The 17858-nt window shown below is 36.2% G+C and overlaps 1 protein-coding gene across 2 annotated transcripts in view; it reads left to right on the top strand.

Annotated features, from left to right (window-relative positions):
• The window catches only part of KCNH7 (potassium voltage-gated channel subfamily H member 7), a 477670-nt gene that overhangs the window by 315561 nt on the left and 144251 nt on the right, over positions 1-17858 (top strand). The gene's annotated exons all lie outside the window — the stretch shown is intronic.

Genomic DNA, 17858 nt, shown 5'->3' with positions numbered 1-17858 from the left:
GTAGTTAAGGAATAGCACTGTAATCAATTCAGTTTCTTTCTTACCACTGAAATATTGGTACAGGACCTTCTTATTTTGTTTTTCTCATGACATTACCTGATAATCAAATGTTGGCTCCTTCCTTGTTCTTAATAGCATGGTGGCTGTAATATTATCTGCCTTCTTTGTTGCTAGTGATTTCCAATAACAGTAAGGGAAGGAATCTGGAAAATTAATTCTTCTCATCTTAAACACTTTAATCTCTTTCTTTTCCAATATAATACATGATAGGTCAATCTTCTAGTGGTTTTATAATGTCCCAAATAATCTCACCAGTGTGTTCACGCCAATATTTTTCAGCTCTTCTTTGCCATTTGAGTGTGATAAAAGTCTCCACTGACATCAAAAAGTCTCTCCCATTGACTTTGCTGTTGTGTTTAAAATTCAACCATTGGAGAAATTGCTCTGATATAGGAATTCATCTCCATAAAATTCTTGTTCAGTGGACTTAGGTGACCTAAGAGAAGTCACATATTGATAAATTCACTGATCAGCTTCAGCGTCATCAGGAATTAAGAGGGAGTCATGGTGTTTACATGCAAGTTCTTATTACAGCAGTTAAAGGTTTAACCTTCAGGCAGAGGAATTGACTCTAGTTCTTATAGTCAACATATTTCTAGTTATGGTTAAGAACATAAAGCTTGCCTAACAAAAATTCTAACACCATATACATACATCACTAGCTGAGATGTATTTTATTGTCTGAAAATTAGGTCCCATGTATCTCTGAATTCAGCAAGCACTTGAGTGATACACTTAGATAAATATATGAACTAATAACTTTTCATAGGAGTAAGATTCAGGGAAAGTTCACAACTAGAGGCAAGGTCTCTAGGGATGCAACTATGTAGCTATAGGTGAATGAGACCAGATATATAGTAGATAGTGTCAGCAATCAGATGTTCATAAGAGAAACGTGTATGCTATAGGCATATTTTGCCCTTCTCCCCAATTAGAAAACTATTGGACCTTATCTTTAAGTCAGTGTCTTATGAGCTATAGAATTCAAACTTATCAATTGATATTTCCTTTATGATATTGATAACACACTTTTTACAGCAACATTTTAAGCTTTTTGTAGATAATGGCTAATTTAATTCTCATAATAACTCAATGAAGTGGATAATATTATCATCTGCATTTTACAGATGGGGGAAACACTGTTGGAGCAATTCAGTCATTTATTCCAATGTCAAACACTGGGAAGTGGCCAAAATAGGATTTAACCCCTGCAAATCTGAGGCAGAGGCTCTAGATTTAACTTCTCTGCTACCCAGGCTCTAGGGTCATGGGGAATATATCCAGATGCACAGATAAATGCATGCTCCTGTGCAAACCAATCAGAGCCTCTTCATCCTACTTCTTTTTCTGTGGTCTCACTGTATAGCTTAAACATAGCAGTTACTCACTATTACCATGGCTAGGTCATGAATCCTGATATGGGTAAGACACAACAGCAACAATAAATGTCCTCTCTGGGAATTTGATATGAAACATCTCTTCTCTTTCCTGCCTTTGGAAAAACATCCAGAGCAAGATGAGTCATGGCAAAGCATTCCCTGCTGTCAGTCATCTGCTGCAGGCCCACGCAGCAGGCAGCCTTAGGGAGCAGAGAACATCTGTAGTAGCCATATGCATCCAGCCCTGCGGTCAAAGCCAGGGTAGGGTGATCCCCACTAACATTGGTCTTGTAAAACCCAATGGGAAGAAAAGGCTCTGTTGTCACTTGTTTTTCAGGACATCTTTTATGCTCCTCTGCTAATTCTTTAAAATCAGTATAGGCATAAAAAATAAAAACTAACAATTGCAAGTTACAGGGGTCAAACGGCATAAGAATTTTTGTGAGAGGAAAAGAAGTCCCAGACACCAAAAGATTTATCTTCACTTTCACCTTTTTCTGCTTCTATATATTTGTACCTGACATACCCGAATAATCTAATGGTAACTTTAACAAGACCTGTACCCATCGCAAGGAACAATCACAAAAGGCCTGAGCCACTTTTGATGATTCGTTTATCTTTTTAACCCATGCCTTTTCCTCTGTAGTGTGAAGTGGAATACTTAAGATGTGTACTGAAGTGGAAGCATGGAAGAATGCAGAGCTCTGCACATCACCCACGTGGAGATAGAAATAAAGGCTTCACTCAGTTGTGTGAAGACATTGGCATGCATTAGACCACCTAGAACAGAATCCCCTCTCCCCAAAAGATGAGCTGTGTGGTTTGGGGGAAATTTCATATTCTTTTCGCCACAGAGTTCTTCTATGAAGTGGTGATTTTTTAAATTGTACGTATTTCCTTAAGATTCTCATGAGGATTCCATAAAATAAAGCATGTAAAAGATGCAGCGTAATAACTGGCACAAAGCAATTGTTTAATAAAAGCTAGTATAAAAACCAGAAATATTGGGCATGGGAACAATTAAATTTGGTTGTCCCAGGGTACTCCTTTGGCCCTGGAGGCACCATATTTCCTCATGGTCACACTATCCCTCAGCCTGAGATGCTTCTCTAAAATTCTACATGTCACAATCATTTAAGACCCAAACCAATGATGCATCCATGAAACTTTCCACTTCTCTGAGAGGAGTTATTTTCCTCTACTCAAACAATTCATCACACGTCCAAGAATGTTTTCTTCTTTTGATAAAATACCTCTGTTTTCAATCATGTTTGTAACCCCTATAATTTTTGGTGCAGTACCTTGTAACATTATTGCTAAATATTATCAATTTAAAATATATATTAATATATATTTTAAATTATAATAAATAAAATAATATGTAATGTATTAAATTAAATTAAATAATATATAATATATATTAATATATTAAAATTATTAAAATTTATTAGTATGTATTTTAAGTTGCCTTCATTCATCCTGAGATGTGTTCTTATTATTTTGTAACTTTGTTCCCTGCTCCAAATTTGCAAGGATTGTGAGGGAAAAAAAGTGTGGAACCATTCAACAATCACACACCCCCCCCAAGGACAGAGAATGCCTTGTACATGTCCATATATTGGCTCAGTTAGCAATGAGATCCATACAGTGGGTAGCTGGCCCCAGGAGTCTCACTGTGCTTTGACTTTACCAATCCTATACATGTATCAAATTTCCTCATATTCTGAGTCAGCTCAGTCAGTTCGGTGTTATTGAAATTTGAATAAATGGCTATTTAATCATGTGAGCCTGTTTTAAGTATATTTGAGGCTTGGTAACATGAGTATACCTTTTGAAAAAAATGTGGAACCAAATAAACAAATATATATTTGGGCATAAAAAATACAAGGTATTAAAAATGGTCATAAACATGGCCAAAACTTCCTGATCATAAATGTTGACTTGGTTTTCCAGGAGACGGAGTAGAGCACTGTAAGTCAGCTCAGTTTATTCTAAAACTCATATTTCCAGATACACTTATTCAATACTAAAACTTCCAAACTTGAACAGGAACTAGGTCTGAGAATTGGGAAATAGTAATAGTCCATCTTAGGCGAAATCTGACTTATGGAAGAGACATAGTGTGAGACATTTCTTTATAAATTCAACCACCAAATAATTTTTCCATGGTTTATCTCATATACAAAAAGAGCTAAATTTGCTTTTATCAATAATCAATTTTAAGTATGAGAAGAACCTAACAGCTGAGGATAAATGTTAACAGAAAATGTGTCAATGGAAAGGAGTGATGGTCAATAATAATTATAAATTCACATGTACTCACATTTTCTGAATGAAAGGGAATGACTCCTGATGAAACAAAGTGAACATTTTTTGTTGACGTTACAGCTATCTCATGCAATTTCTGCTGCAGGATATTAATGGATTATTGAATTAGGATTTTTTTTTTGTTATAATACCTGATCTTTGCTATGGTCTTGGGATGTGAAAAACTCTTGTATTTTATTTAGCAATAACCTTTAAACTTAGAACAAATTTATAAGAAATCATTGTGCAATATTTGTGATCATATATGACAATGCTGTTTTCATTGAATTTCTGAGAGCTCAGACTAGAACCAAAACCATTCAAAATCTATTGAATAGGTAACCCTGCCTTTGGCATTTTCTTTTCTCTCTTGACCCATCCTTTGTTCACTCTAGTTCCTCTGTATCCAGTAAGCATCTAGGTAACCTATGATATTTACTCTCTTCCTTCTCAGAAGGGTGTCTTTAAAACAGTAAGAGTGACACAATTTACATTTTCCATTCATATTCCAAGGAGCTAGATGTTATGAATTTATCTAAACTAGGATTTAAGAGTCAAATAAATTTGGGAAAAGCTGCATTGTGCAAAGGGAATTTACTTGTTTTTACAAAATTTCCCCAAACCTCTAATATCTTTAAAGTGCACTGAGTACCCTCTACAGAAGAACATTTCCTTTAGATTAGTTATAGAAATCCCTTTCCAATAGCATCTATTGACATCTCATTCTTTGAGAATTATAGATGCAGGAGAAAGAATGAACCAGGACAGATCTGAGTTCAAACCCTGGTTCCAATATTTACTTAAAAATCTTGTGTGTTGGTTTTCTCATAAGAAGCACCTGGCACATAGAACACATCAGAAAATAGTAGCAGCCACGATGTGATTATGTGGTTGTCAATAGTGTGCAGTGGGTTATGTGGTTGTTAATAGTTCTGGTTATGACATGTAAGCATTCAGGGAGCAGAGTAGAGTACCCTTATTCTTGGAAGACTCCAAGCTGATAAAAAAGAAAGTAGATGAAAATGGTCAGAATCCATTATAAGACCAAATGCTCTAAGATGAAATGTGCTTCTGTGCAAGTAGAGAGTGCCTTCTGCTTCTCAAGTAATAGAAAAGAATTCTGCCTAAGCTGGGGGTGCTGCAGATGTGTGCAAAATTGAGAGAAAGAAATAAAAAGAGTTAAATTCTCAAGTCATCACTTATAATAGATAAAAGTCTCTTTTTAATACAGTTGATGACAAAGGAATTGGAATCCAAACCTTCTATCCCAGGAAGGAGACAAAGTATCCCAAGACCAAGGGAGATGAAAGACTGTATGCATGGGTGTCTTAACATCTGTACAATGAGGATGAAAATGATACCATCTTCCTTAAGTTTTTGTTAGGATGCAAATTACATTAAGGCCTGTGAAGTCTTGAGAACAGTGATTGGCATCAAAAAATGGCACCCATTAACATTACCCTTGTTCCTAAAATGTACTTTCAAATGCTGATCGTGATACTCCTAGAAATCCAGAAATAAAAATGGTTTCACACATTTCTTCTGTATGCCAGATTCTAACAACTATGAAGTTTTCCAAAAAACAAAAACAAACAAAAGAACTAAATTTGCTCTCATAAAAGTTACGTGGTATACATTTTACAAGCAATGGGACAATTCATAGGACAGAAGAAATCAAAGAAATAAACCAAGAACCAGGGCCTTGTCACTGCAGAGTTAAGGTGACATATTTTAGACATTAGATAACAAAAGGGTTTTTCCTCTACCAAGTCCCTGCCTCCATTCAAATTGCTTTTTGATGCACCTGCTCATCTGAAGCCAAGGGAACTAATGAGATGAGTTCATCTCTGAAGTTTCCTAAGAGGGAATAATTCCATTACATCATTGAATCTTTGAAAAAAACTTATCATGATTTCAAGTTAAGAAACAGATTTTCCTCACCCCAGTTAATAATAGTCACACCCATTTATTTCTTTCTCCATTTCCTACCTGCCAAACTCCTTGCTGAGTACTTTCAATATATTATCTCATTTCACCTTCCCAGCAGCACTATGGTATAGGATACTCTTTCATTTCCTCATTTGGAAAATGAGGAAACTGTGTCTTGAAGAGATTAAGAAACCTGCCCAAGGTCTGTCACTGAATAACAGTAGACTCAGGTCATCCAATTCTATGGACTACATAAAGCTACACATCTAATAAATTTACTACTCAAAGACACTGCCCTACCATTTCTGAATATTTTAAGTATTTGAAAATAAGATGTCATTAAAAATAAATCATTCATGCTGTTGACATCTCAGACACTTACTACTACCTAGCAGAACATGAATGTGACAACCAGGTTTGTGCAAATAAGATTCGTTCATTTTTCAAATGACAGGAAATACATACAATGTCGCCTGGATATCCTGAAAGGATAATTCTAGTTTCATGTTTCTCTATTGGGGTGTCAGCTATTCAAATATGTTAATGATTGCTATGATTAAATTATGTTTGTGATTATATGTTAAATCTATCTGTAGGTGATGATTTAAGCTGAAGATGTTTCTTTAGAATTATTGTGTTATCAAATCCTCTGCCAACTATTTGTAGCTTAGTCCTCTTCTTATAATGCTTCTATATAAGCCATTTTTATTAACTCACATGAGTTTGTCTTATTTGTTTTCAGTAGGCTCCTTTGGACTTAATCAGGTTAGTGGTAAAATAAGAGGAATGACCAACTGTTTTATTGATGGCCTTGTGCCTCCCACAGCAGTACAGTTTGAGTCGATCCATCAGACTAAAGAGACCATATGTGCTCATTTGAACTGGCTATTCCATTTATTCTTGTTGATAGAATATTGTGCAAAAGTTATTAAATAATCTTTCTAAATGTACCTCTATCTCTTCAATCAAATAAACAGCTCCTTTATCTTTGAGTGTATTTCTCTTCTCTAAGACACCACTAATACCTACCACCGTCCATATCTGAATGCACTGTACACAAAAATACTCCTTAAGACACACCTCTGCTTCAGACAACTTGCCACATCCCTAACACCTTAAGAGTGAATTCCCAGGACATGAAAGGCAGTCAGGACAAGAGCTTCTACCACCCAAGCCTCATCCCTCACTTCCCACTTAATATTATGTATTCTAGTATACTATTGGTCTATTAAAACCAAGTTACTTAACAACTTCAAATGTGTCCTTGTCTTTATGTGACACCAAGATGATCCTCTGAAAGTGTGTGCCAGAGCCTATCACTGCCATGCTCACCCATCAAGGGATGCCTGTTGTCAATCCATGTCATTACAGCATCCACAAAGCAGTGCTTCTCCTATCGCCCTCCACACTTGCCTGCTCTGTCACCCCTCCTGCAGCCATCCCTTACCCTTTACCCATCAGCCACACTGACCACCTGCTGTGACATGCTCCAGCCTCCAGGCCAGTTGTAGTCCATTTCAATTGCAGGAGCAAAACACAGACTCTGGCTTAAACAAATGTGTTTTCTCACAGTTCTGGAGGCTGGAAGTCCAAAAACAAGGTGCACCAGGGCTGTTTCAGGAGAGAATTCTCTTCCTTGTTGGCAGATACTGCCTTTGGGTTGTGATCTCCCATGGTCATTCCTCTTATGCAGATGTGCTTCCAATGTCTCTTCCTCTTCTTATGAGAGCAAAGCCAATTGAATAAGATTCTGCTCTTATGACCTCATGTAACCTTACTCATTTCCTTAAAGATCCCATCTCCAAATACAGTCATATGAGAAAGACTTTCCACATATGAATTCTGGGACACATAGTTCAGTTCATAAGAGTCTTTACACATGTTACCCTTCCCCCAGATGTCCTTATGACTCACTCCTTTTTTTCTCCTCAATTCTTTACCAAAATGTGATCCCCTCAAAAGTCCTTTCCCATTCTATTAAAAGTTACAAACTTTCTCCTACTCTGAGCACTCATTATCCTCTTTATTTTCTCAATGGCTTTCTATAATACTATCAACATTTAGTCTACTATGTATTTTTAAATTTATTTTCTCTCCCCCTTCTCCACAATATTGTAAATCATACGATGGAAAGGATCTAAGATCATTTTATTCTCTGGTGAATTCCTGGTGCTACAACAGTACCTGGCACATAGTAGGTTCTGATTACTCAGTTATGAAAGTGAAATGTTTTTGAATTTTGCCAGCATTTCTTCTCTAAATCTATTCTTCCTTAGCTTTAAGAATATAAGCACAGTGTTTCCTGGACTCTCATCGCAATCACTCTATGGGGCATCCTCATTTCTATACCTCCAGACATTCTATTACAACATTCCATCCTCATGGCCTTTCTTGTATTGCAGATACACTTTGAGCTACATACTGCACTCAGAAGGCAACCTCTCACTTATTGTTCAACACTTTAAAGAGAGATGCAATTGTCCTGAATGCACAGAGAAAGAAGTCAAAACACAGAAGAGTTGTCATGTTTAGACTCCAGGTTTCTCTTTAACTTTGAAGTTCAACTTTTCGTATACTACAGGCTATTAACCATCATAGTCACATACACTGTTCTGGTCAGGTCGAAGGTTCCCTTGGGTTATAGTTAAGATATGAGGTATCTCCCAAAAGCTCATGTGTGAGACAATGCAAGAATTTTCAGAAGCAAAATGATTAGACTATGAGAGCTATAACATAATCAGTGAATTAAACCACTGATATGGATTAACTGGGTGGAAACTAACATGTGGTTGGAGAAAGTAGGTCACTGGGAGCATGACTTTGGGGTTCATATTTTGTCCTTGGTGACCTGAGCTCTCTCTGCTTCCTGGTTACCAGGCCCCCTTCTGCTTTCTTCCACCATGCCCTTCCACCATGATGGTCTATCACCTCTGGCCTGTAGCTATGAAGTGAGCCAAACATGGACAACTGAATCTCTGAAAATATGAGCCAAAATAAATGTTTTCTTCCATACATTGTTCTTGTCAGGTCTCTTGGTCACAGCAACACATATCTGAGTGAAATACCACCTATGAACCTCTTTCTATGAACCATCTCTCTGTCAGGGAAAATTAGAGGGAGGTTTTAGCTAGGCAAATATTTATTGAGCTCCCCTTATGTGCTGAAGGCTATTTGCATAGATTGATGGTATGTTGTCTTTGCAGAATTTATGGGCTAGTTATGAATATACTGTAAAGTGGAATACTTTCATTGCTCTAATACTTGAAAAATATCGTGATGAATTCTTGAAGTGGATTATAAAAGAGAGAGAAGTATCTTCTTAGTCTGCTTCCTTTATAAGAAGTATGAAAAGAACTGCCAAAAAATATATAGAGAGATGGTAAGTGATGTCAAGTAAATTCTCCAGTCAGATATTTCTTCCAGTTCTGTTCCTGGACTTCACCATGCCCTCTCCTGTTCTTCCAGTGTTTCAGCTTGCTCAATGGCAACATTGATATTAGGAATTTTATTTTTAAGGTTTGATTTGAGGGAGGTCTGGAAGGCCTTAGCTACATAACCAAAATAGTTCTTCTCGTGGAAGCTGCATTAGAGTTCTACATTAGGTTGTCTCATTTATCACTGCTCCCCTTTTGTATGAAATACATATTTTCCATGGTCCTACTTTTAGATAAGACAGTCTATAATATTTCACCTTGGAGGCCTGGAGGGAGCAGTAGAAGACTAAAGAGATGCTGAGATAAATAAATAAAAATAAATACCAGATACATAAATGACAAGTGCAGATTTTGCTTGTTTCTCACCTGTGCCCCTGGCTGGCTTCATCATAAGTCATTCATGGCTGGGTAACTTTCTCCTTCTAGGAAGTGAAATAGTCCCTTTGCTTTTCTAACAGTCCTTTCTATTCAAGATAAGCATTGTTGCCTCTTGGATGAGGCCTTTGTATTCTGAGGTTGCCGGTGTGATTTTTTTTTTTTTTCTAGGGCAGGTCTCTAATGATATTTTTAATCTTCAAAGGGCCTTCCAGTCTACTAGAAAGAAAGGAATAAAATCTGCCAAGCATTCACTAAACTGATCAGCTCAGAAGGGAATAATCTCTACTTGGTGCCCCAAAAGATAACTAAACAGCATGCTCTTGTGCTCTGTGGTTTTAAGAATGGTAAAGGGTTGGAGGAAACTACACACAGAGCATTGAGAGTTACCTTGCCCTCTGGAGACCCTTCAACAATAGGCAAAAATTAATAGCTCACATCATCAAGTTTCACTCCATGCCAAATACTTTTCTAAAAGCCTTACCCAGGTATGAGTTCTGCTGAACAGTGTGAAGCTTCCACTGTGATCAAAATGCAGTCTACTTTATTTCTTCACCATTCCATGAACTTTGCTCACTGCGGGTAATTGACTATTGTGTTTAGAGGATGATTTGGAAGACTTTTCTTTTGTTGAATCACTGTCAGGTAATAAATATTTCTGATCACTTTCTGTTATAAAAACAGCCTCAGTAATAAAGGTACAACTTCCAACCTGCTTCAGGTCAGACCACAGTGGGCAGTGAGCCTCAACTGTCTACCCTTCCCCAACTCTCCATGAGCTGGTTGCTAATTGCTGCCCTGCAAATAAAAAGTGAGAGGGAAGAGTGGTTATGGAGCCTGGCCAGCCTGTGGGCCCTCTCTGAGGTCTAGCAGATGGCCAGAGCTGATGTTGTCTCTCCTAGGCTCTTGGATATACTTCAAGTGCCCTACTGGGACCCTTCTTCCTTTCAGGTTCCTTATTCCCCATGCTATCCCTTCTCTCCATGATTCCTTTCCAATTCCTTTCTTTTGCCCTTGTCATCAGGTGTTTTGCCAACTGAATCTTACTCTGGAGTCTCTTGGCCTTTGATCCCATGATGGCTCTTGGGGTCTGATGCATGGGTCATGCAGAGCATGACTCTGGCATGGTCTTAAGCTAATCACAATGTCCCTGCATTTCTCCACTCTCTACATCTTCAGGGTTGAGGTACCTTGCCCACAAAATACCAGGTGTTCATTCACAGTATCTTGTAAATATCTGTGCTCAGTGTCCCACCTGCAGGGAGCACATTTTGCAGGTCTTGGGTAGGCCTTTAACAGTTCCTCCATTAGGTCTGTCCTCGGAAGGTGGAAGCTACTGAAGTGAGGAAAACAGCAGTTGCTGGTCCTTTCTGAAGAACTCTCTTCCTCACTCCCCTCAAGCAGTCTCCATTCCACTGCCAGGCTGTTTCATATCCCTGATGTAAAGTTTCAGTAGATTTCATTCATAAATCTGCATGTGTGTGGTGAAAGAAGGTTATTCTCACTTTTGTTCCCTAAAATCTATTGTAATAGCATATCAGTGAAAAAACGAATCTCCTAATACTGTACTACACAATATTAACTCATTTGATCCCAGAAAAATTCTATAAATAGGGATTATCCCCAGTGTACAGATGAGTAAACTGAGAGGCTTTGACATTTAGTAAACAGCTGGAGTTTTACTCAGAAGTGAAGAATGGAGCCAGGACTCAGATTTAGGAAGAGTGATGGAGAGCTTGTGCCCTTAAGCAATAGGCTACATACAGATATTATGGAAAATCAGTTGACATAAACATGAGGTTCATTTTTCTAAAGGTAGCAAAAATAAGACTACTATGTCATGATTGGAATTAGACTTTTCTTAAGCCTTACTAATACTGAGAATTTATGCAAACAAAATTTGGAATAAATATATTTTATGTATGTCTATAAATATGCTGCAAAATCTCTAACTTACAAAAAAAAAAACAAGATCTCATAACTTTGGCATCTTTTTTCAGCTACCATTCCATGTTTGAGTTCATCTATTTAAACACTTCAAAAGAATTTTCTATAGCTATGTCTGTGTCCTGTATTTTCATTCATTCTTGAATGCATTCCAAGCAGTTTCATAGCTACTCTTCTGCCAAAATATATCTTGAGGATGTTACCTGGGAATCCATGATATTTTCTTAGTTCTCACGATGCCTATCTATAAGATTTATTCAGTTTATCATAATCCTTTTAAAATACTTCTTTATCTTAGCCCCTGGTACACCAGTCTTGATTTTTCTCTCCTCACTGTCAGCTCCTCCACAGTCTTTTAGGTTCTTCTTTGTCTCCCCTTTGCTTCTGCAGTACCTCTGGGGTCAGGTCACAAACTTCTCTATCTATACTTATTCCCTAAGCAAACTTATGCAGCCTTTAAATCTAATCTATTTCCCAACAACTACCAAATTCACATCCCTGGCTTAGAATAAACCCCAAACTGAACCAAACTGAACTGCACTGCTCTGAACTGAACTGTGGTCTTCTATATTCTGTCTTCTCGACATCTCCATTCAGATATCTAATAAGCAAGCTCAAAGTTAACACACTCGAAACCTATGGATATACACAATCTCCAAATCTACCTACTGCCACACTCTTCCAGGTTTAAAAACATGATATCTCCATTTTTTCTAGTTCTTCAAACACCACTATGATCCCTTCCAACCTGTCACATCCCATTCAATCTATCAGTGCTACCTTCAATGCCTCTCACCAGACCCCTCCACATCACTGGCAGCCACATCACCCCAGTTCAAACCACTAGACTGCTGACCAACCCTATTGCATTCTTTTTCTAAGTGCCTTTCTTGTTTCTAGCCTGGCCTCCCCTATAAGCTCTTCTTTGCACAAACATGAGTAGTAGTTTTAAATCAAATGATGCCAACATTTGAATAAAACTCTCCAGTGCGTGTCTTTTGAGAGAAAAGTTCCACATCCATACCTTTACCTGCATGCTGTGTCTCTCTGATTTCCCTTTGACTGACTTACACTCTCTCCCTACCCAACTGGACCCCAAAACCCAATGTGATTCCAGTTATGCTGGCTTCTCTGGCTGAGCACAGAATGCCTTGTAAAAGCATACCATAGACAATAGAATAAAATACCTTCAAAGCAGCTTGAAAGAAGTCCAAACTTTTTTTTTAATTAAAATATTTTTTATTTTTACAGAAACATTTTGATTCATCGTACACAAATAGAATCCAGTGACAGTATGGTAGAAGAATATCAGAAAAGAACTTCAGATTATACATAAGTAAAATGATTCATGAAGCAAAGGAAGATATAAGAGAGCAAATGCTAAATTTTATTTTAAAATGCAGCTACGTATATTTTTAAATGCTGTTTTATTAATAAAGAGATAGTTTTCATAATTTATTCAGATTACCCTCAGTTGGCTGGCTCCAGGGCAATATTTAAAATTTTCAAAATTAAGAAATTTTTATTAAAATGAGCACTGTTCCCCATAAATAGCCTTTCCCACTTTGTTTTTACTCTGGACAAAAAAATGTGGAAATGAACCCGTGTCTGTCTAATACTAGTATAGTATAATTGCATGTACACCTTTACAAATAATGGATAATGTTCTTATAAGTATGCTTCTTTCTTACGTTAGAATCCTATAGTTATACACAGATGTTGAGTTCATCCTGACAAACTCATACATTCGTGGAAATTGATTTTAGTTCATAATGTCCCCTTTCCCTCCCATACTTCCTCCCCTTTCCCATTTCCTTCCTCTACTCTACTAGACTTCCTTTCACTTGTCTATTAATTTATATTTTATTGGTTCTTTATGTTATCCTATTCTTCCCTCTTCCTTTTTTTACTTTACTCTAGCTTACCCACATGGGAGAAAACATTGGACCTTTGAGTTTCTGAGTTTGGCTAATTTCACTGCACATGATATTTTCCAGTTCCATCCATTTACCAGCAAATGCAATAATTTCATTCTTTTTTATAGTTGAGTAGAACTCCATTGTATATGTTACCACAAATTAAGAAATCCATTCATCTATTGACAGAAATCCAGGTTGATTGTGAATTGTGCTATGATAAACATTGATGTGACTGTATTGCTGTAATATGCCGATTTTCTTTGGGGGAAAATACAAAGGAGTGGGATAGCTGGGTCACATAGTTTTTTGATGAATCTCTATTCTTTCCAGAGTGGTTGTACTAGTCTGCAGCCCCACCAACAATGTGCAAGTGTACCTTTTCCCCCCACAACCTTGTCAGCCTTTATTTTTGTTTGTATTCTTTAAAAAAAAAAAATGCAGTATCTATTTAATGAAAGCTACAAAACACTGACAGAAAAATTAAAGTTTAAATAAATGGAAAGATTCATCCATATTTATGAATTGGAAAATGTAACTTTGATGTTAGATGTCAATTCTTTATGATTTGATCTGCAGATTCAATGTAATTCAAATAAAAATTCAAGCAAGACTTTTTATAGATTTTGACAAACTGATTCTAAAATGTATTTGGAAAGTCCAAGGAACTAGAACAAGGAAACCAATTCTGAAAAAGAACAGTTGTTTGTATTCTTGAACATTGCCATTTCTGATGTAGAGTGAGATGAAACCTTAGTGTAGTTTTGATTTGCATTTCTCTGTTAGAGAAGATGTTGAACATTTTTTTCATGTGTTTATTGGCCATTTGTGTTTCTTCTTTTGTGAAGTTTCTTTTTAGTTCTTTTGGCCATTTATTATTGAATTCTTTGGGGGGATGTTAACTTTTTGAGTTCTTTGCATATTCTGAATATTAATCCTTTATTCTGAGGAGTAACTGATCAAGATTTTCTCCCATTCTGCAGATTCTCTCTTCATGTTCTTAATCATTTCATTTGCTGTGCAGAATCTTTTCCATTTGATGGCATACCACTTACTGATTCTCAGTTTTATTTCTTGTACTTGTTAAAGAAGTTGGTGCCAACATCAAAGTGATGGAGTGCTGACCCTATGTTTTCTTCCAGCAGTTGTAAAGTCTCTGGTCTAATTCCTAAGTCTTTGCTCCATTTCAACTTAAGTTTTGGGCAAGGAGAGAGATAGGGATCTAGTTTCATTTGTCTCCATATAGTTACCCAGGTTTTGCAGCACCAGTTGTTTAAAAGGTTGTCTTTTTTCTAAAATATATTTTTGGCACCTTTGTCAAATATTAGATGATTGTAGAGATGTGGACTTCTCTCTGTGTCTTCTATTCTGTTTCATTGGTCTTCACACCTATTTTGGTGCCAATACCATGCTATTTTTGTTACTACAACTCTGCAGTATAATTTTAGAACAGGTATTGTGATGCCCCTCCTGCTTTGCTTTTCTTGCTTAGTATTGCTTTGTCTATTCTGAGTTTCTTATTCTTTCAAATGAATTTAAGAATTGTTTTTTCTAACTCTGTGAAGAATGTCATTTGTATTTTGATGAGGATTGTACTGAATCTGTATACTGCTTTTGGTGGTATGAATATGCTGCTTCTTAGTAAACACTATTAATTTCATTTGGATACAAGATGAATTTTAACAAGCTCTGAACTTTTTTTCTATGTTCAGTTCCCTGGTTTAAACATTATTGAGTATTTCTACTTTTTTTTTTTTTTCATTGATAGATTGGTGCTTGCTGGATCATGTTTCCATTTCTTTTGTCCCCGATATTTCACCCAGGAGAAATATTTAGGAGTATGAGTGATGACTTCTTAGGGAAATGTCACTTTTAAAAGAGTAGTTATCTTGACTGTGAGGTTGTGGAAATAGTAAAGCTAAACTAATTTTGCTCTGTAAAATGTATTCAATTCTCCTCCTCTCCAAAGTCCTATGTATCTCCATTCATTGTCTTCTTTCCAACAGGCTACACTAGATGGATTGAGATATTAAATTTCAAAACCAAAAGTGAATAGCATGTAAATGTGACTCTCCGGTTAACTGCAAAAGAGATACATTGTTTAATAGAAACATGTCGGAAACCAGGATAGTAGACAGCAAATCCCAGAATAATTACACTTATTCAGTATGCTATAGTGCCAATGCATACAGCTGAACTGTTTTGCTGAAGCAATATAATTTTATGATTTTCAATACTAGACAGTAAATTTGAAAGCATTTGTGTTGAAAATATGATTTCCCTTTTATCCTGCAAAACAAGATTATTCTATGGAAGACCTATTAGCTTTCCATCCTCTAATCCTTTACTTATTGATTCCTCAGAAATCTGTATTCTATATTTTCTTTTGCAATTAGCAGTGTACTCCAAATATTGAAAGATTTGAAACTGTTAAGTAACAAATCTGTGAATTCACAATGATATTCTAAATGATCTAGGATATGTTATTTTAAGTAGTAAAATCAATATGTATTTTGGTTCATTAGGAAAGTACATAATGGCTATTTCTCACATCTCTTCAGACTCCCTGTTTAACCAACGTGTATTGTGATGCCTGGCCTGAAGCACTTCTATATTTAGTTCTAATGGAACAGTCTTAAATTGCTTATTTTCTGTTTACTAAAGTCGGCCTGTTTGTTACCATGGAAACTATGACAAGTGCTCTAGCTAACCATTTTATTAAATGAATTGAAGATACAGCTGAAGATGGAAGGTGCTGCCTGTCATTCTTAAAGCATATTTTCCAACACTTGTAAAACAAGGGCCACCTTTATATAAAATGTATGAAATCTGTTATAAATAAGGTCTTCTCCATTTCAAATATGGGAGACTAGCCATATATGTAAGTCTAAATTATAACTAACACATAAACATTTCTAAGTTATAAAGTGTCTGTGTTCTAAAAATGTATTCATAAATAATTTCAAAATTAAAATACATTTGCCCATTGAAATAGTTTCACAAATAATAATTAAATCTCCCACGCTCAAAACCATGCCTTGTGATGTCCTCACTCTACAGTAGTATCAGAAAGAGCCTTTGATCTTAGCTCAGGAAGCAGGAGGAGCCATGACGCAGGGGTCAGAAGAAAGGAAAGACTTATCTCGTACATGTTTTGATATGTAGGGCATCATTTGGATTACTAGCACCCACTGGTCCTTGCAGATGTTGGGGCTCCCCCTGTATCTTTCTGTTGCCCACCAGTACTCCTCAGCCTTCAGGTGTCCTGGGCACTTTCTCCCAATTGCCTCTGAAGGTCAATGCCAGATCAGCCTGGCTCTCAGCCTATTTTTGCCTCTATGTTGAAATATCACTCTCCTCAAGATTCATGAAGATCTCAGCTAAGCTATAAAAAAAGAGACAGCAGTCAAAATACTATTTTCTGAGAGATCAATAACCCCTCCTGAAGATTTTTCATTTAAACATATTTTTGAACCCAAACCAATTTCTACCTTGACATATCCATCACATGACTTAAGAAAATATTACAAAAGTAAGCATGTGAGTAAACTGCTTTGAGAGAATACTAGAAGTCAAATCCAAGGAGTCAGTCAGAAGTTGGATCATTTTTAAAAAGTCAGTTACTCACCTGTATTCTATAAATCTGTTGGAGGATCAGTGATGATATTTCATAGTAATAGGGATCAAATCAATAATATAAACTGAAATTTGTTCTTATTTTCTATTACTAAAAAACAAATAAATGGCTGGGCATGGTGGTGCATGCCCGTAATCCAGTGGCTCAGGAGGGTGAAGCAGAAGGACCACAAGTTCAAAGCCAGCCTCAGCAAAAGCAAGGCTCTAAGCAACTCAGTGAGAGTGCTGTCTCTTAAATAAAATGCAAAATAGGGCTGGGGATGTGGTTCAGTGGTCAAATGCTTCTGAGTTCAATCCCTAGTACCACCCCCCCTAAAAAAAATAAAAGCGTAATAATTTGGGCACTGTAAATTTTACATAATTATTGGAACATATATGAGTCAAAATCTATAATTTACTAATTTATGTACAAGAAATTAAAGGAAAAAAGACACAATTTGTTTAGTGTTAAAATCAAGATTTTACAAAATGAATTTTCTTCACTGTTTATATATTCATACTTTATATAAGTTCAGATTCAAAGCAAACATATAAGGAAAGATTAAGAACTTTTTTCTAGAAAATTAAATAATACATCTTTTTTTCCCTATGTTTACTTATTACAGTGATGGTGTGAAAGCTAATGAGATTTACATTCTGTTTTTTCAAAGTGAGGTAACAAAACTAACCTGTAAACTATGTATATTTCTACATACATAAAGTAAATATGTACACAATAAAATATGAAGTGAAAATTAAATTATTTTTATTTAATTTCAGTGGTCATTTAAGATAGAAAGTTCTGCAGGATTGTATCTCAAATTTAATATTACCAATAGTGTAAAATGAAGGCATTTAATCTAAAAGTTATTTTTCTAACAATTATTTTTCATCTC

The sequence above is a fragment of the Sciurus vulgaris genome (genome assembly GCF_902686455.1).
Source record: "Sciurus vulgaris genome assembly, chromosome: 3".
NCBI lineage: Eukaryota > Metazoa > Chordata > Mammalia > Rodentia > Sciuridae > Sciurus > Sciurus vulgaris.
Note: the sequence above shows the minus strand (reverse complement) of the source record. Positions and strands in the feature narration are given on the sequence as shown.